The 20,713-nt window shown below is 38.1% G+C and overlaps 1 long non-coding RNA gene across 1 annotated transcript; it reads left to right on the top strand.

Annotated features, from left to right (window-relative positions):
• The first annotated feature begins 11,434 nt into the window (after window positions 1-11,434).
• Window positions 11,435-20,418, top strand: LOC132324005 (uncharacterized). The gene is made up of 2 exons (XR_009485489.1): window positions 11,435-11,631; window positions 20,244-20,418. It is a non-coding gene; the product is annotated as an uncharacterized LOC132324005 (long non-coding RNA).
• The last annotated feature ends 295 nt before the right edge of the window (window positions 20,419-20,713 follow it).

The raw sequence follows: 20,713 nt of genomic DNA, 5'->3' as shown, positions 1-20,713 counted from the left end.
CAGGTATTAACATGACATCTGATTAATGCAGCCACCATTATAATTAAAAAACCCTTGTTCCAAGAAGATAATTGCATTTCCTTTTCTTTGATTCAATTATATTAGTATATTACCCTTACACTTCAGATTTCCATTTTTAAGTTGTTACATTATTGTAGCAAAGTTTGATTGCTTTGCAATTTTGAATGTTTCTCAAGATTATTATTGGTCCCAAAAATTAGACAATCAAGAGAAAACACACATCTCTCTATAGAAGAAGCTGCTGTTACTGATACTACTACCAATATTTTTCTCTAGTTCTGTACTTCAGCCAAAAATCCACAAGTGGAAATAAAATGTTGAATAGATTTTAAGAATTTATCACTTTCAGCTACATGGTGACTAATACTGAGCTTTCTGAGAGAACCTGTCTGAGGATATGGCAACCTTCACTGTAGCTTCTGTGAATGAAGCAGATCTAAATAATAATTTGGGTCAATTTCTGTTAAATATAAGAGCAAAACCATTAACATTTTAATGTGAGCAGAGTGAAAAAGTTACTGAGAATGATGTCTTATCCTCAGCTGATATCTTCTAACCATGGCTACCAATCTCAGGCAAGAATAGTGCTTCAAAAGGCATCTGCAAACACATTATTTGGGAAAATCCTAAACATAAATGACCTCTCATGCAATCACAGAATAATTTAGGTTGGAAAATAACTCTCAGATCATTGAATTCAACCCCAGCACTGCTAATCTACCATAAAACATGTTTCCAAGTGCCACAATTACATGTCTCTTAAATACCTCTGGGGATGGCAGTTCAACTAGCTCCCTGGCCAGTCTGTTCCAATGCCATACAACCCTTTCCCTGAAGAAAATTTTCCTGACATTCTCAATCTACCCCTCCCCTGGTGCAACTTGAGGCCATTTCCCCTGCTCTTGGCACCTGTTATGTGGAAGAAGAGACTGACCCCCACCTGGCTACAGCCTCCTGTCAGGCAGTTATAGAGTGGTAAGGTCCCCTTCTGAGCCTCCTTTTCTCCAGGCTGAACACCCCCAGCTCCCTCAGCTGCTCCTCATCAGACCTGTGCTCCAGACCCTTTCCCAGCTCTGCTGCCCTTCTCTGGACTCACTCCAGCCCCTCAATGCCTTTCCTGTAGTGAGAGGCCCAAAACTGGACACAGGATTTGAGGTGTGCCCTCACCAGTGCCAAGTACAGGGGACAATCCTTGCCCTGGTCCTGCTGCCACACTATTGCTGATCCAGGCCAGGTGCCTTTGGCCTCCCTGGGCACACCTGGATCATGTCCAGCTGCTGTTGACCAACATCCCCAGCTCCTTTTCCTCCATGCACACTTCCAGCCTTCCTTTCCCAAGCCTGGAGTATTGCCTGGGGTTTGTGATTCAAGGGCAGGTCCTGGCACTTTGCCTTTTTGAACCTCATACAATTGGCTTTGGACCATCCGCACAGCCTGGTCAGATCTCTCTATAGAGCATTCCTACCCTCCAGCAGATCAACACTCCCAATCATCTGTCTGCTTCCCTCCTCCAGATTATCAGTAAGAGGTGAAACAGGGCTGGGCCATTACTGAGCCCTGGGGAACACCACTGATGACTGGCCCAGCTGGATGTAACTCCATTCCCCACCACTCTCTGGGCCTGGCCCCACAGCCAGTTTTTACCCAGAAAACAGCACCCTTCCAATACAGGCCAGTTTCTTACAGGAGAATGGTGTGGGAAACAGTGTCAAAGGCTTTACTGAAGTCCAGGTAGACAACATCCATGATTTTTCCCTCCTCCAGTGAACAGGCAACCTTGTCATAGAAGGAGATTAGATTGATCAAGTAGGATCTACCCTCCATAAATCCATACTGGCTTGGCCTGATCTCCAGGTTGTCCTACCCATGATGGCACTCAGGATGATCTGTTCCATGTCCTGGCACAGAGGCATTCTCCTTCCAGACCTTCTTGTAGATTGGCATCACATTTGCTGAGCTCTGGTCAACTGGAACCTTCCTGGTTATCCGTGATTGCTGGTAAATGACAGAAAGTGGATCAGTGAGTTCTTCCTCCAGCTCTCTCAGTATCCTCTGAAGCCAAAGGAGACCTAAAAGACTGTCCCTTGGAGGACTCTCAAACAGCCTCCAAAACAAGCCAAAGTCTGCCCTGCAGAAGTCCACGGTGGCAGCTGTGCTGACCATCCTTACTTCCCTGAGCATTGAGAATCTCTGATCACAAGATGGCTGTCAAACATCATGTCACCCAGCGATCCCTCTCTTATCCCAAACAGCAAGTCCAGCAGAGCACCTTCCTTAGGTGGGTCCCTCACCAGCTGTATCAGGAAGTTATCTTCCACACACTCCAGGAAACTTGCACATGATTTCCTTTCTGCTCTGAAAATTTCTGAAGTGTATTTCCAGATGTCTTACCAGATGTCTACCTGAAATCTTCCATGAGAAAAAGGACTAGTGAGACTTCTCACAGCTGGTTACAGAATATTTCATCTTCCTCTTCCTCCTGGGTGGGAGGTCTGTAACAGTTGTGTGAGTCATCCCACCGCATCTTGTGATGATAACTCTATGGTCATTTTCCAGTTGCACAATAGTTTCCAGTTTCTCCTGTTTGTTGCCTCTGTGCATTAGTGTAGGGAGATTTCAGCTGGGCTGTTGATCCCAACACCCTTTTGAATGCCTAATTGCCCTAATTCCTGCGTGATCTGTCTCAGGCACTTCCACAATTCCTAACACATCAATAACCTTGTGTCTTTACTGTTTCTTAGATCTCCAGCCCCACTGAGACAGCAGACCAAAGGATGACACCAGCAACCGTCCCTCAAATATTGGTGTGGCATCCCCAAGCTTATCTTGAGTGAGTTTGGTTTTATCCCTTTTCCCCTTCAAATCCATTAAAAGTTCTTTCACTGACCCCTCATGACTCATGTGCAAAGATCCTTTTCTCTCTTGGAGACACCTGTAACCTGTCAAGCATGCAACCTGCACTTAAATCTCGCTCACTCGTGAGAAACTTCTGACTGTGGCAAAGCTTTGAAAGCCAGAGACCTCATGAGAGTTAGTCTGGGCAGAATCAATGATATCTAGATTTACTTAAATTAGCACAATAGCTAGATGATTGATGAAACTGAGGTTATAAACATCACATACCAGTTAGATATTTTTTCCTTTTACAATTTGAAGGTTTTTCCTTTTCCTTCCTACCCACACAATCCTTTTTGTTAAAATTCTGCTACAGGAAGAATTTGTGTTTCTGGAAAAACACAAAAATGACATTTTGGAGACATTCTTATCCCTGCATGTGTGCAGAACAAGGATCAGCACGCAAACAAAAATACAAGTATCAATATACTGCCCCAGAAATTAAGTGTCAGTCTGACTGGGAACATTTATAAATCAAAGAAGTATGAGATTATTATCCACTTGGCTCCTTCTCCTTCAGGGTACCCAGAAGCATGCCAATTAGTGCCAGCTGTGCTGACAGCTATTCATTAAGTCTATCAGGAAACTGCTCTGAGATTCAGGGGTTTCATTAATTCCTCTAAAATCATCAGAGCAGTTGTTTTACTTGTAGTGGGAAATTCAAATGCTTCCTTTCAAGACAGCTCATATATGTTTCAGTATGGTCAATAATAATGCTTTTGAGGGCTATACATGGCAGAATGCATTGCTTTCTTTGCTCCTGCCTAATGAAGTAAAGCAGCAGGCACTTACTGGCAGTCATGGCCCTGAGTCCTCTCTGAATCTCACCATGCACATCCCTCACCTGGGCATGTGCTGCAATCTGGTCAGGCATAAGTTCAGAACAAAGAAGCAAAAAAAAATCAGTAAAAAAAATTCCATTGTCAAGGACTTTCCTATACTTCAGGAAAAAGCAGATGGGATTTGCCCCCTTCTTGCTCCCCAGATGGGTGCCCCCAGCACCAGCTGGCTGACCCTACAGAGTCTTCTCTCATGAGGTAGTATTTGTCACTCAAATACTAAAACCTCAACTATTTTCTCTTCTGGGATCCACTTGGATACATTCTCCCTTAGCAATAGAAATTACTATGAATTATTTTCCTCTTCAGTTTAAGACATTAAGGATAGAAATTTAATGGTCAATCCTTTTCCTGACTGACACAGTATGGATCTTATCATTATCCATATAAAGATAAAAGTTTCTTACATGTCTTGGATCCCAACAATTGCATTTTCCTTCAGAAAGAAAGAAACTCTTAACATTTTGTTTTATGAAACAGGAATATTTGAAATGGCATCTGCTATTTTTTATATCTCTTTCAGTATATTTCCTTTGTATGTATTTCTAAGCCTTTGTCTTGTAAGCAATTAAAAAGGCTTGCCCATTGAAGTCCATCACAAATAATTACATTACAAATTTTTTAAACATTTCTCTTAATTACTTTCATTAGACAGAATGACAGAACTGAAAATACTACTGGTGCTAGGAAATATATCTAAGCATCTCCATCTAAGCTCATCTTTATTTTTCTAATTTTCTTCTTCATGTTTGCAGAACCTTAGAGTCAAGACCTGAGACACAGAAAATAGAGTTTTCCTCTGCAAATAATATATGCATTGGTGATACTTTTTCTTCTTTTTTACCCTTTTCTCCTTAAAGAAGGCATTTCAATTTGCTTTTATTCATTCAAATACCCAGAAGTGTGCATTGAACAAAGTGGTTCCCATATTGTGATTTTGAATTATCATTTTTTTCAAATCTTTCCAAATGGGACAGGCATATTCATTATTAATAACTTTAATTTCACAGTCTCCCCACTTGCACATTGCCATGATCTTACATAGCTTTAACTGCAATTTGTGTATAATATACACATATATTCATATGCATTACATGAAATCAAGAACCACGTCATAGTAGTGATTCCTTTTTTTTTTCCCTGAAATTTTTAAATTTAGATATCTATCAAATTATAGTTTCAAAAGTAATTGTGTAGCTCTTCAGGATTCCCCTTAAAATTCCTATTGACAGAAGAGCAGAGTCAGTTTTGTGAGACCAACACTCCAAAAGCTTTGTGAAGACTCCATGCTGTACAAATGTTTGCAGGAGGAACCCAGGGCTTTTATGTTCCCAAACTGTAATTTGTAATGCGCTAGACTGTGTTAACTTTTTTTTTTTTCTTTTTTTTTGATGTTCTCTGAGTTTGCCACATGGCAAATGCTTGCAAGTGTTTGGAATGGGACCGTGTCAGTCTTTATCCAACTAAGAATATTCAACTGAATCCATGTACTCAGGTGACATCATGTATCCACACAAGAATTTGTAATTATAAGACAAAAACTGTGTTCCTACTGAGGAATGTAAAACAGAAACTAGCTCTGACTGGCAGTGTTTTGTTACAGCCCTGAACTTTTCCACTGTAGAACAGTGAGTTTCAGCTGATCAGTTTTATCTGTGAAATACTTCCTTATGCCATAAAGAACCATAGGGAAGGATGGACACTTTTTAAACAACACATGGGTACTGCTGCCAAAATATCTTTTACTTAAATAGGATTGGAGTCCATGTTTAATGATGAAAGTGCTTATATGAGATGAAAAGGCTTCTATAGTTGCACTGCTTTTCTGATTAACACTTCCCACAAAATGAACCAAAAGCAATGAATTTTATTTAACACCTCCAAAATTATGACAGAAAATAAGATTTACAGTGCTTTAAATCTTTCTTTTTCTCCTAAAAGAATTAAATGCTTTGCCTAAAATACTAAAAAATTAATTTCTTAAGTTCAGTTGATAAGAGGCATGAGAAATGAGGTTTCCAATCTTTTAGGAGCTAAAGCCATGGGTAAAGTGTCTCATCCTGAGGGTCCCTTGCCACAAAGGGCAGAAGACTGAGAAGAGCTGTCCAAGGCAGCTAAAAAGAGAAGAGTAGGTGCCTCATTCTGGCTGTGGTTCTTTCTCTTGAGCCTGATTTGAGATGATGAGCTCATGTCAATCCTCTCTTACACAAAAACACCTGTAGCTTTCCAAGGAGAGATGGGCAAGAGATCCAAGTAGGGATGGGCAGAGGAATGAGGATTTTAGAAACCCACACCACCATGGTCCACTTTACTCAGACAGAGACCCTCTGCCTGTGTCCCTGTGCCTGACTTGGTAAAAAAATATGTATAAAAATAACTGAAGTTTCAGACCCTCCATAGCTTACGAGAGGTTATGTGCTGATTTTAAAGGAAATGGGTTTTCAGTCACATCTAGGGAACTTTTTTCACAAGTACATTTATTAGATTGGAATGTAGTTTACCATGGGAAGTGTCAAATGCAATAATAGAAATTCACTTTGAAAGCTTTTTTCCATTCAGCTTCTGTCATCCTATGAATATTTTGGTTTCCATTTCAATCAGAGGCTAAGAAATTACATGTGTGAGGTGCCCTATTTGGACAAACTCTGCCCTATTAAATATCATGTATTTCACCAAATGATGAAGAATTTGGTTTAAATGGTTTAAATGATGCAACATTTTTTTAACAACTGTGAAAATAATGAGAAAATAAGCAGTGTATACATTTAAATATATGGCCACAGTTGGATGCTAGACGCAACTGATAGGAGAATGTAGTAAAATCACATTTATATTCTCAATCTTATAGGGAATCATTGTAACATGTCTAAATAAATGCAACTAAATGAAGCATTTCAATTTATGTTTTTAAAAAAATCAAAATTTTCTGTAGAGGAAGTAATAAATGTTTTTTTTAACTAACACTACTTCTGAAAACTTCATTTATGAAGACCATTAGTCTGACCTCATTTACCAGCACAGAATTCACTTCAAACTGATTATAGTAGCAACTTATCTGTCATGCTCTTTTGAAATAAAAAGAACAAGAAAAAATGAATCAATGTAGTAATTATATTAAAATATCTACATTTTTCATAATTGGTTTTGTATGTTAACAAGAGAGAACGATGTAACCAATGAAGTAATTACTTGCTTCTATCTGATCCCTATTTTTGTAAAAACCCTGAGTTAAACCCTGAACTAATTATTTTAAAATTCTCCTTTTACTTACTTTTTATATTCTGGAGCCCCAAATGGAGTTTTCAGTGGAATAATTAAGCTAAATGCTCCTCTCTTCTGCATATATTCATGTAATGGGTGTTGAAGAGAGGAAAAAACAAACAGATCAATGAACAGACTGTAGAAATTGAAATCTTTCTACTCTTTCCGGCTTGGATGATCTATCCTAGGCTGAGAGGAAGTAAAATTCAATGCCTTTACTAGCACAGCTTTAGCTGTGGTGTAAAGGCAGCACTCTTGCTGCTCCCTTTAGCTGTGGCTAAAGGCAGTACTGAATTTTATTGCCTTCACAGCTGCACATACATGTTAATACCAGAGCCAGGTAAGCCGTGTTTGACCTCTGAAGTGTGAAGAATTTGTTTGTGTCTCAGGAAAACAGTAGGGCTTTCTGAATTCTGCTACAGGTCAGTGTTCTGGGAAGCCTGGTGGCTTGAATTCTATTTCCAAGCTTAACAACACAGACTGCCTCAAAATTATTTCTTTGTTCAAGAATGTAAGGAATTAAGACACCATAGTCAATTATTCAGGTAATTCAGTTTGGAACTGGAACTGAAAACTAACTTAGATTCAGTCTTAAGTCAAAATTTAACTCTGTGAGTACCTACATACATATATAGATAGATTTATTTTATACAAATATATTCTATACATATATAGATCTTTACATATGCACGTGTGGGGTCATGCCCACTCAGGCACCACAGAGACTGCTATTACCCCACGATGACAACAAAGTATTCAACTTACTGACAATTGCCTTTGTCCAGCCAGGACCAGCAATGAATTCAAATCAATCATTAGTCCCTGCTCCCCTCAAATGAATTCCTGACACTGAATTATCTGTCATAACCTTGTGACTCCCATGTGTCTCCCTTAAACATCCCTATTGTCACTCATCCTCAGTTTGGTATTCGAATTTAGGATATTTCCTGTGTAGGCACTTGTGGCTGCAATCTACACTGGAGCAAATTAATGCTACAGCAGAGGACCTCATTATCCCCTTGGCTGATGGCAATACATTGTTAGAGCCCCTTACTTTTGTCCTGTGGTATTTGAGAAACAAACTTGGCATTTCAGGTTCGGCTGAGTCCTAACTCCAAACCTAACCAACACCAGCATGAAACTTCCAGAGGTGCAGTAAGTCCTACCTGCTGTCAGAAAGGTGCTACACCATTTTGCTCTTTCAAAGAGGCCTCGTGTGAGTCCTCCTTCCTTGAGCTTCCCAAGAGATGATTGAGGTCTCTTGCCTTTAACCTCAGCCAAACCCTGGATGGAACTTTGAACATAATTCATCTACAAAGCTCCATGGGTAAATAGCATATCCCTGAAAATCAGATTTTGAATTATTTGTTTCTGCTGATGCCTCTGATTCCAGTATTAGCTGCTTAAGAGGATGCAGAAGTTACTGTACCCGATCAGCTGCTGCTTTCAGCTCTAGAACTGATCCATGCTGTGCCAAAATTGTGGCCTAGTTACACCAATACACGTTAGGACCATAAATCATAATCTCAATTCCTGCTGACACCCAGGACCTTGACTCTGTATATTTGGAAGGCTACAGACACAAACCTAACTCTTAAACTGTAATCTATCTCTGAACACCAAGTAACTTTCTCTGCTTTTCTGAACTCTAACAGCTTTCCTTTTCCTGTTCAGGACTACCCCTCAAGTTAAAACTACACCACTGCAGCTCAGCCCAACCCTACAAGCCTTGTATCTTTCTTCCCTCAAAAAGCAAAAAGTCTGCCCTTAGCCCAGAGATGATCATATTCCTTGTTACTAAATGTAAAACTTTTTCTGGCCATAGCAATAGTCATAGCTATTCAGTCTTTCCTGCCCTGACCCCTGAATTGAAGCTGAGCCACATCTTCTTCATCCAGAATTTACTAAAAAACATTAAGTTTTTCTGTAAATTTTCATCATCTTAGACACAAGGATATAAGATTATTTAAGCAGTAAAACTACTTATTTAGACATTAAATTTAAACTTTAATATATTTGGTTGACAAGTGAATCCATCCTGGTCCAGACTAAGGTATGATACTTATCTCTCTCCACCAGAGCATTCTCACCAGCCTTGTGTGACTCAGTTTATTCATTATTCTTCTTTTGTCCAAATTGTATCCAAGACAGGAACTTTACTGCAATACATATAATGCAAAACATATAATCATGTGTGAATTGGAAAATTGTGTAGATACTTGGCCTTGATTATGTGTCAAAAAGAAAAATTAGAGAATTAGAGGTCTTTATTCTTATTTTTTTTTTAGTTTTTTTTAGTGGACGTTCTATGGTTAGATTGCTGTTCTTATAGCTATTTATATAAATTTACAGAAGTGGAAAACCAATAGGGAAAAGTTTATCTAACTAGAAATACCTGTGGCTTGCTAAAGAATAGGAATTATTCTTCTATATATAAAATAACAGTCGAACATTTCTTTGACCTTTGCAGGAACCAAGGAGAAGCTAGGTGTTTGATGGAAGGAATGGTTCAATGATTATTTGTGAGACTGTAATTTGGCAATCCAAACGTTACTGTTGATTCATTAAATAAGGCTGACTACTATTTATATTAAATACACTTTGCTCCTGCCTTTATGAATGCTGCCTGGGTCTCTTCTGAAACTGAAAATCTGAAAGCACAAGTTTCTGATCTAAAGACTTGCTTGATTCTATAATGCCAGTATGACTGCCTTCAGGCCATCTGAGTCCTGTGACCAACATGAAGTGCAAGGACTGATAGAGAACTGGTGATATTGATGTAAACAGTAGGATTTTATCCAGCAGAATTTGTATTAGAATTTGTGATCAAAACTGGAACTCATGATTGCTGCCCCTATGAGGGTGGAAGCTGGTTTTCCCCCTGAAGCCTGTCAGAGAAAGGGAGAAAGACTAATATTATAAGCACATAAAAGCTACATCCTAACTCTGTGGATCAGTCATGATATAGATACATTTTGTTCTTTAAATCCTATTACTTCTAGTCTTAACCCTAACAAAATTACAGTGCCACCACTCATCAATTCCTACCAGTCTTAAAACATTCACTTGTAAAAAACTCCTACTCCAGCCTCACAGGAGTGAGTAATAAATCTCCCAGTGCCTTCTTGCTCTCCAGTCCTCTAACTCTAGTCTTAATCTCTTCTTGACAGTATACAGCTGAATCTGTCACTGGCTCAAGAATTAACATTAAGCTGCACGTTAGTGCTGTGACTGACTCCTCTGAAAACGCCCAGCTGGGACACTTTGTCAGACCAGGAGCTGGCAGGAGATCCCTGCTACCACTGCTAGAGCAGCAGTAAAATTTAGAACAGTGGAGACAGCTGTATATCTTGGTACTGCAAAGATCAATAAAGGTTGTTGCTGACATGGGCAAATATCTTACACAGAATTCAGGGGGAGAATGAATTAGAGCAGTTTTCATTATGGCTGTAGTTAGGTGTGGAACAATCCCATGCTTCTGCCTGAAAATGCTGCATGCCTAAAGGTGATGAGCAGTCCTGGAAGAGCGAAGGTGAATCATGGGGTGTTTGAGGACTTCCAGATCATCCCTGGGAGAGGAGGAAAGGCTGGTTTGATCCTTCAAGATTCAGGGGAGGCATTATTTTAGTCCAGAGTTAGATCTCAGGATAGCAGAGGTCGAAGGACTGCTGGATTAATTCTGCCACATTCATCCTATAATTTATTCTGAGAATGTGAGGGGTGAGTGCTTGGTTGTGATAAGACTTTTTTTAGGCCTGTAGTGGGGTTTGGGGCAGATGAAGTATGAGAATTATTGTCAAGTATGAATTCTGCCTGGCACACAGAGTGGAGCTTTTAGATACATTTTGTTGTGGTCCTGCTTAGATGGAACTAATAAACTCCTATGTTAAATATAAGTTTGGCATTAGGCTTTAGGAAGAATTATTGTATTTTATTGTACTAAGTAGGAGTGGATGCCAACAGAGGGTTGCTGATTGACTTTGTTAAAGTAGTGTTATGTTTGAGTCAGACTTAGTGTCAGTCTTTGGGAAAACTGGCTGAATTTATCTGGGGTTAGCTTAATTGCTTAACTAAATGAGAATAAACTAGAATGAGGTAAAAGCCGTGCTTTTTCTTTAGATTCAGATACTGCCACTGGAAGGAAGGTATGACTGGAAAACAACAAATCAAGTGAGCTGTACGTTTGTGATTATTGCTTGAGTTAATCAAGGACGTTACAGTATCTTGATTTTATACCAATGACAGAATGTGGTTTAGAATTAGAATCAAGTCCGACCACTGTGTTTCACTGAGAGATCCTACAAAGCCTGCAGTGATAAGATGAAGGTCAATGCCAGCAGTGGCATTTGGCATTTGATTGATATCAGGACTGGGGAAGGTCACTGCACTTGCATTTAATGTGTTGTGTTAGGGCAGGCACCTGAAAGAGCAGAGCCAGGTTTATCGATTGAATTTCCGAGATTAGCAGGGCTAGGATGATATCTTAAATAGGTCATACTAAGTGCAGGGACTAACAAGAACTGCTGCTCTTCTGAGTTAAGTTTTTGATTAGAATTTGCTGTGTCAAGAACTAAAGAGCTGAGGCCAGCAGGCTGGAGGGAGTCGGACTGAGAAGGTAGGCTTGTTGTTTGTTTTGGATGTAATTATCTCTGGTCTGTGACATGCCTGATAGGATTACTATGTAGATTAAAAGAAAAAAGGGGGGTGGGATAGTCCAAGTGATGAAGAATTCTCATAGTATCCATGCCTTGAAACGCATTGCATAACCTCACCTTTATTACAATTGATAAAGCTCAGGCTACCATGAGTCCCTTTCTCTTTGAAGCTGGAAATGTTGCACAGCTCAAATAAATGTACCACGAACAGATTTATCCTGCTGAGGTACAGCAGTGGATTTTAGCTAATAAGCATTCTGAAATTTAGAGCACTGGACAGCTCTGGCTGGGCACAGACTCATTCTGCACCTGAGACACATCAGGACTTATTATTTCAGATATAGATGAGATTGCCTCGAAACGCTTCACTCTTTTAAAGCAGATCTCAGGAAAAAACAAAACTACACAAACATCCCCCTCAAAAAATTAAAGAAGTCCAACCAAAACACACACATCTGATGATACATAATTCCAAAAAAATTTGGAATTTATGATCCATGTGTTTCTTTTCCAGCTTAGAATATTCTGTGATCTGGAAATAAAGTTAAGAATATGCTCCTTTGCAACCATAGTGTGACTTGTAAATGAAATGACTATTGTAAATGAAATTTGTGGAGTTCAGAATTTTCTGCATATATGGGTCTTCCTTTCCTAGTTTTTTTTTTTTATTTTTTCATAAAAGTAAAAAACAGCTAGAAGAAATTATAGTCATAATTCCACTACTGGAAATATAAATAAAATACAACTATCTACCTTTGTTTCAAATGGAACTTTCTGTTGAAGAATATAAAACAAGTTTTTCTAAAATCCCAGAAATTTTAAATTTTATGATGACATAAATATTCAATATTTAGCCATACAGCAGTTGAAAGGATCTAAATTAATGTGTAAGCTCATATAAAAGCTTTGTAAAATGGTTTTGAACACTTGCTTTAAAGAGGGGTAGACTGAATGAAAATGAATTTACTAAATTTACTAATTTTCTTTATGAAATAAAAGGAATTATTTTCTATTCAGAAGTCATGTGAAATAATTTTGGGAAGGATGTAGCTCCTTTTACATACACTGACTAGGTGAAGCCCTATTTCAAAACCAGGAAAATTCAACAAGCTGACCATGAGGATTTCTTTACCTTTGGTTCTGTAATGAGTGAGAATGTACACCTGTACTAAAGCAGCACAGAAACCTCCATTCCTACCCATGGAATCACAGGGACACCACAGGTTAAACATTCCAGGTGGGGCAGCAGGATTTAGTGCAGAGGCCCAGCCAGCAATGGTTACACTGAATTTACCTTTTCACTTTCTCACTGGCACCCACAAGGTTGCAAAGAGGTTGGTAGAGCAATGAAGGTCAGGAAATGCCCTGAGGTTACAGCACTGCACAAGCCACTGCTACCCAAAACTCTGTTTCTTTTTTGACTCTGGTCCCATCTGAGCATCAGAAAGCAACTGATCTGAGCATTTCTGAGCAGTCAGATAAAGAAACAGCATTGACAATTATGTTTAATTAAAGAGTCTGGGCTTGTTCTAGACAAGGACAATGCTGGAAAGGAAGAAGAGCTGATGGTTAATGGTGAACAGCATTGGCCTGAGCTCAGAAATCTGATCAAGCACCCATTTGTGTCAAAGGAGTGGTATCACACGTGCAAACCTAGTAAGTTCAAAAGAGGAAAGAATTAGGACTTGAGAACAGAAGCTAGCACTGATAGAAAGATTTTTAAGGGAATTTTCTCATCCACCACAAAAATTTTAAATGGACACTGAGAATGGGAATTTTCATACTGAAGTATTGTTACCTAAACAGTCAGCATATACTACACATTATTCTCTCTTTTCAACTAGAGAGAGACATTTTCAGAATGGGAAAAATTCCTCCTGTTTTAGCTCCTGAATAATCTTTGGGTGGATTACCCTCTGGAGACACTCCAGCATCCCAAGTTGGTTTAAAGTAATAACAGAGTAGGGAAGAAAGTATGTGTTTTGATCTGGAATTACCTGTTTGTTGAAATTGAACCATAATATTTCAGTTGCAAGCACTCCAATATTAGAATGGTAGCAAGTTCAAAGAGGTCATAAACCTGTCTCTGACATTTGAATAGTTTTAAAATGAAAAAAAAATCTGAGCAACAGGAAATATTTTTTTGATCTTTAACTTAGAGACCCAGCTAGATCTTTGCAGCCTACTTTATTCTTCTCTCACATTATTAGTGCATTCATCATCTTACAAGTGCATGCTAGTGCTTTTGAAAATACCATATGAGGGTTCATGGGGCCTGCTGTCTGTAAAATCATTCTGTCTGACATTTTTATAAAACCTTCATCAGAAGTGCTCCCATGAGCCTTTACCCATTTAGATGAGGTCAGTATGTTCCTGCTCCTGTCAGGTAAACCTACTCATCTTTCTGAATATGAAATGCTTTTCCAAAAAATGTCAATTATAAAACAGTCATAACTGCTGTAATATAGCCTATGGTAAGGATGGCTGTTCTACAACCAACTTTGTGTAATCCTGTCCACTTAAGTGAAAAGTAACATGCATATATCTGCTTTGATCTCGATCTTTGAAAAATATCAGGCCAACAGACATTAAGCAATTCCTTGTGAAACTAATTTTGTAAACAGACATTTGCATTTCATTACATATATTAGCATAGAGTGATTGACATCAAGTTTTTCCAGGGTTCATGTTCTTAGGCATTTACATTTCATAACAACTTTATTTTGTAAGCAGAGAGAAGGAAACAGAGGGATTATGTTTGCTCCTCAGTCAGGTTTAGCAATGTGAATGGTCCTGGTGAGCAAACCAGACTGAGCACGCCCTGTCCATGGTACACACATGGGGAGGAAAAGGAGGTTTCAGGCCAAGTCTTGTCTGGTTCCATGCCTGAGCTCCCACTCAGTGAATACCTGCAGAGCTCACTGAAGTTCAGTTCCATCCAAAGGAAGTTCAGATCAAGCATGATGAGCCAAACCTGTAGTGTGCACCAAAGCATGAGAAGGAGGGGGCATTGGAGAAACATTTTGAAATAATATTCCTGATCCAAGTAAAGCAGTAATGCAATGCTCAGTGAGAATAGGCCTCAGGAAAATATTTATCAAAATAAAACAAATGTTGTTTTCACCTGCTTTGAGCCTTGAAGACACAGAGTCAATTTACCTCTCACCATCACCAGCTGGCAATGGAGATGAAGCAAAGACATTCCTTTCCTATTTGCTTACAAAAATTGAATTATCTTAAAGTCTGCTTGCTGGGACTATAACGGGAAATTTTGAGACTTATGCTAACACTGCTAATTGCAGACATGATACGAAACATATCCAGGTGTGGAAGAAAGTCCTTATTAAGTGAACAGCTGTGGAAATAATCCCTTTCTTATTGAACAAATTGCTGATTCAGAGAGTCAGGTTATCCTCTTCTTTCATTAGCAGCTGAAGTGTTAAGGGCATCAAGGCACTCTGGGGAAAAACTATAAGGCACCCAAGCAAAATTTTTTCGTTTTGAGCTGTTGAAAATGCAGTGTTACCTATTCTATCTGCTGTCACAAACCTTTGCACCAAACTGGTAGCAACTAAAGAAATTTGTGATATAAGAAGCAGATTGTCCTTTGAGTTTGATATATAATTATGGCCTGAAAGAAAATTAAAATATGAGAAGATGAATTAAAAATGACTTAAACAGAATAAATACAGCCATGGAAAATGTCAATTGAAAAGGCCTTTTACTGATTTAAAATTTAATTGAATTTCAAAATGTTCCACTTCAGTCAAACGCTGAAGAAGCTCTGTTGTGTATTCACAATTTCCTGGATGTCCTAGAACTGATTGATGACAAGTGAGTTATCATTCTGTCACAAGAGACAGTTATATATGAAAAGAAAAAAGAAATATTTTCTGAGCATGAAAACTGCTAGTGTATTTAGCAAGAGACTTGTTTTTAATACAGTGTTGTTGCACTTTCTTAATAGGTAAGACATCTGTGATCTATCACTTGGGCCTTAACACTCAAATAGATTTTGAAATGCTGGTATTCAGCAGTTTAGCCCAAAATTACACTGGGGATATGAGTTTAAATGCTCCCATTTAGGTCACAGTAACATATTATGGTTTAATCAATACACAGAAGCAATTGTTTACTGTTTGTGATAGTTAATGTTGTTTAATTCTGAGAATTAATGACTTGGATAAAATGAAAAGTAAAAGCCCTATTCTAATTTGTGAGAAGGGCAAGTTTCAGTTTCATAGAATTACAAACTGTTAAAAGAATGAAAGACAAGAAAATATCACTGCAATCACTGCAAGTACATAATTTCAGCTTGGAGGGCATTTTTAAAATACTGCAATAGGGAAAAAAAGAAAAGAAAATTTGTATTAGTCAAAGCACAAACCAGGTTTTTAATGAGGTATAGGAAAGTCTCATAAAAACCACTGAAAGGTTGTTTAAAATGCCCAGTTTTGGTTCATAAAGTTTACAGTACTCCAGGGCATTAATTTTTAAGGATTTCACATGACTTACAAGTCATGTAGTCAGGCATAGTCCATCACACAATGTGAAGTAGTAGCATATTTACCAGTTAATATTGGAGACAGAATCATAGGGTTTATAATGAACACATTGGGTTTTGTGTTTGGGTTTTTTTCCTCCCCTTCTGTAGTAAGACATGCTGAACAGACCATAACCTCAAATAAAATAGCAAATAGTATTACTGTTTTTCAACTACTGAATCATACTTGCTACTTCTTCCATTTAAACTTCCATTTTCTCTTCCACAACCTACTGCATTCACTTTTGATTTTCTATGAGATTGGTTAGCTATCAAAATAAATCAAATGTGATAATGTATTGGTACTGGATTGCCATTGTAAATATAAGTTAAAAGTGCTACTTTTAGTGTAAGTGTAAGTCAATAAAATCAAACTTTATATGCTACAGAGTGTCCAGAAAAACAGGTTTTTGCCTCTAACACAGAAGAAAAATGTAATGTGCCACTGTGTTTAGGGATCTTCTAATAGACACTAGACCTGTGCTTTTCAGGAACTAATAGACGTGAACCTTTTTGTTATTTTAGATTTAAACTTTAGAAGAATAAAAACTTAAAAATTAAGTTAAGGGAACTTAATCAAACACTGAAATTAAGAGGATCCTGATTTACTTTCTCCTCAACAGAAACACTAGTCTTTCTTTACAAGTGCTCCATTGGAATATTTCAAGTCGGATTCCTGCTAAGAAAAAGCTGATCAGTGTCAGGGTACCAGGGTATGTTCTCAGTGTCATGTATTTCATTGGATGCTGTGGGTGTCCTTTGAAATGTGAATGTTCATAATAACAAATTCCACTGGAAGTTGCCTCCCAGGTGGGGCAAGCACTAGAGCAGGACAGGTGGGACAGCCCAGGCCATGACTGGGATGCACATAAGGCTTTCTTCAGGGTCCTCAGCTTTTACATGATACCCAAGGGCTAGAAAAAAAGGGTTTCTGAAATTCACTGTGTTCATAGAAACTAAAGCAGATAGCTTTCCAACTTCCCATATATGCCCCAAAGAGCTAGGTATGCAAAATCTAGAAATGAGAATGTATTTATTTTTTTTTCAAAATGCTATATGTAAACTCCATGTGCTTACATGCAAAAGTTGTATAATTATTCCCAGCAGTTTTATCTTCAGGAGGAAGAATAAAGCTGTGAAAATGAGTAAGCATTCACAAGATTACCCATTTTCATGATGACCAGGTTATCCACATTTTTAGAGAATTTCTGTACTTGCAGTGAATGTAAATCTAAGTTGAGGAGGACTGTGGAAAAGAGAGGAAGGGAGGGGAAAACTGCACTGTTGCTGCCGCTCTTCCCAGCACCTGCCCGCATCAGGGAGTGGCAGAAACGGGTCTCTGACTCTCCAAAACCCTTGGGCAGATGTGCACTGCCTTGGCATGCAGGGAGATACCTTTTTCAAGGGCCACAAGGCAATCTGTGCAGGCTTCTGAGCTTACAAACTTGGATGCTGTAATTAGTATGGTTGAAGGCACTGGGTTAAATACAACCTTAATGTAAGTTCTCTAAAGTGAAAGCAAATCTTTAGTCAATTATTTGAAATGAAAAAGATTTGTCCTTTATTTGTGTCTAAATTTCTCCAAAAATTTGGAAAGATTTTTTTTCCCCCATATATTAAAGAGAAGATTGTCCTGGAGACAAAAATCCAGAGGAAGTAAACTGAAAGGTAAAAAAAAGATTGGTGTGGAGCTGGGTTTTCCATTCTTTGCAATATGTATTTTTGGCTCAGCTTATTTTTAGCCACTTTTTCTCTTGCTAATGTAAATATTCCTGTTATTCTCAGGAAACCCAAAAATGTTACCTTTGTCTCAGCTTCATCATTATCATTAGGTGTTCTTGAAGAATAATTCTTTCTCTGAGGTCCCCATGCCATATTTATGAAAGGCTACTGTCATTGAAGCTGAATTATGTTTTATTTAAAAAAGTTATTTATATCTAATCCAATTATATCAATGATACAATGTATGTCATGTATATTAGCCAGCTATATATACAGCCTGATATGCAGAGATATTAAAGAAATAGTGATGTGTGCCCACTGCTGGGTGTGTTCCCAAAAAGCCCTGTCACATTCCATCACTTGTTCATGGCACACAGCGCAAGTTGAGTGGAGCTCCAGCTGCTGACAGGCCCGATGCTGCTGCAGCCAATATCAGGGGGTTTCTAGGAAAGGCTATGACAGTCTTCTGCATCAGGTGCCATCTCTGCAAGGGCATCTGGAGTTTTTACAGAGTGCCAGGAAAATCCATTTAATAAGCGTGTGCTGGAAAATATCTCAAGTGACACCAAATGCTGGCAGTTTTCTTAAGGAGCCACTAGTATAGATTATTCCAGAACGTGGCCCCAAAGCATGTTTGAAGAATTTAGGAATTAAGTAAACCTGGTAGGTATCCTGTCTGCAAGAAAATTCACAGCTTTTCCAAAATATGACCATGAGAGGAATAATAACAATCAACTCCCCCCTACACATACTAGAGAGTGCTCTATTTTAGAGACCGTGATACTCCATTTCAAGTAATCCAACAGCAATGCTTCCTGAAAAATATAAGTAGACACCATAACAATTTGGTCCATGATATTATGTACATGTTTCACCTGAACCTCATTTCCTTTTACCTGTCTGTTGTGTTGGACCCTGAAAGGCTGCGTAACCAGAAAAGTGATTAAGAATGAGACCCGCTGTGTTTTATACTTAGCCTTTTTATTGTTGTATATATGGAACAACAGGTGAATCTAATTCTTGACAGAGAAAGAGCTACTCTGTTAAAACTGTCAGCAGTTTCTGTACAGCTCTTTTAAAGAGCAATCTAGCTAATTAAAAGTAGAAGTTTGCAAAACTTGGGGGTGGATACAGCTTCATGCTGGAGATGACTTTCCATTCCATTGAGTGGTTCTGTCATGGCTGCTCAGAGCCCTCATTCTGTTCTCCCAAACTGGGACCATAGTGCTTTAATCTAGGAGGTGATATGGTTTGTGGTAACAGCCTACCATGGTAGTCACTGCTTTTCTGAATTTAGGCTCCCATCAAAGTGGAGCCCCATTCTGTTAGTGAATCTATGTCACCTTCCCAGTAAGGCTCATGTCTGGGGTATGACAGTGACTAAAAGGGAATTTTAGTGAATTCCTACTCTGTTGCCTCTCTCTGGATGCAAACCTAAGTGACAGCTGCAAAGCAGGGTTTAGTTTGTTGTTGCTTTTTAAAGGAACAAATGCACATAAATAGTTAATATCTAGTACCTCATGTCATTTAGGGTAATAATCTTGAGAGATATGCTGTGTGAGTAATATTTAAAGTCACTCTGGTTTTAGTTCACTTTTCTACATTGCTCAACTGAAGTTTGGATTCTTTATTGTTATTGAAAACAGATAGAAACACTGATAGAAAATGAGTAACCTATTTGTCTATTGTAACTTCATGTTTCAGAATTTTAGAAGGTTCAGGTTTTAAATAAACATAAAACTTCTTAAAACTGTATAATTATACATTTAAAATTCTATTACTATTTAAGTTTCAAATTCTAAAAGCAATTAATTTGATAAAAGCAATTAAAGTATTTTTAACATAATATTCTAAACTATAAGAACATGAAGTTTGCTGTTGAAACAAGTGGGACTATTGAAAATCTTAGGTTGCACATGTGTTATAATTTGGTAATTGCTGGAAAATTAGTTTGAGACACTCCATTAAAGATGCTGCAGAAACACCATGTACTGCTCATTCATGTGATCACAAGAATGAACACAGAAGGAACTTATGACTTTGTATTGCTTATGAAGGTGATAATTTAGGTTATGCTTTAAGGTAGCTGGAGAATCACTCTCCCTCTGTTACCAAAATGGATTTTTTCTTACCAGCAAGATGATGATATTGGAAGATACAGAATAGGGAGGGGGAAACAAGAGGACAGATCAGCGTTATATGAAAAATCATCCATCTGAAAAATAAATGAACACAATTCTCAACAATAATCTCCTATGAATTACCTTCAAAGTACTTTGTCTGTTGTGAAATTTCTCTCTGTCCTAGATGGCAGACTCTGATGACAAGCCTGCTGCCGTAAGGTGTGTGATATTCCTTATTACTTGAGCATGAACCATCAGACAGAAGAGGAAATCTGGATGCTCAGCCTGAATGTGGACTATGAAGATTAGAAAAAAAAAAATTATATATAATAATAAATAATGTATTTTAGAAAATTAAATATATGTATGCATATTTTTTATTTAGTCTTCCTGATGACTTAATCTAACAAGAAATTATATACCCATACATAATGTTACTGAGAACTGCTTTAGAGATCTTTACAACATTAAGACTGTTACAAAATGTTTGTTTCATGCCTAAAATGTTTAAGTTAGGGCTACATTTGCTTAAATCAGGATTATTCTATTATTCCCTTGGGGGTCATTTTTTTTGGTGAACTTTTCATATGCCTGCTTGTGCTGGTTTTGGCTTGGACAGAATTAATTTTGGCTTTGGTAGAGCTAATTTTCTCC

Source organism: Haemorhous mexicanus, chromosome 2, assembly GCF_027477595.1.
Source record: "Haemorhous mexicanus isolate bHaeMex1 chromosome 2, bHaeMex1.pri, whole genome shotgun sequence".
Classification (NCBI taxonomy): domain Eukaryota; kingdom Metazoa; phylum Chordata; class Aves; order Passeriformes; family Fringillidae; genus Haemorhous; species Haemorhous mexicanus.
This window is presented reverse-complemented; position numbering and strand designations above follow the sequence as displayed.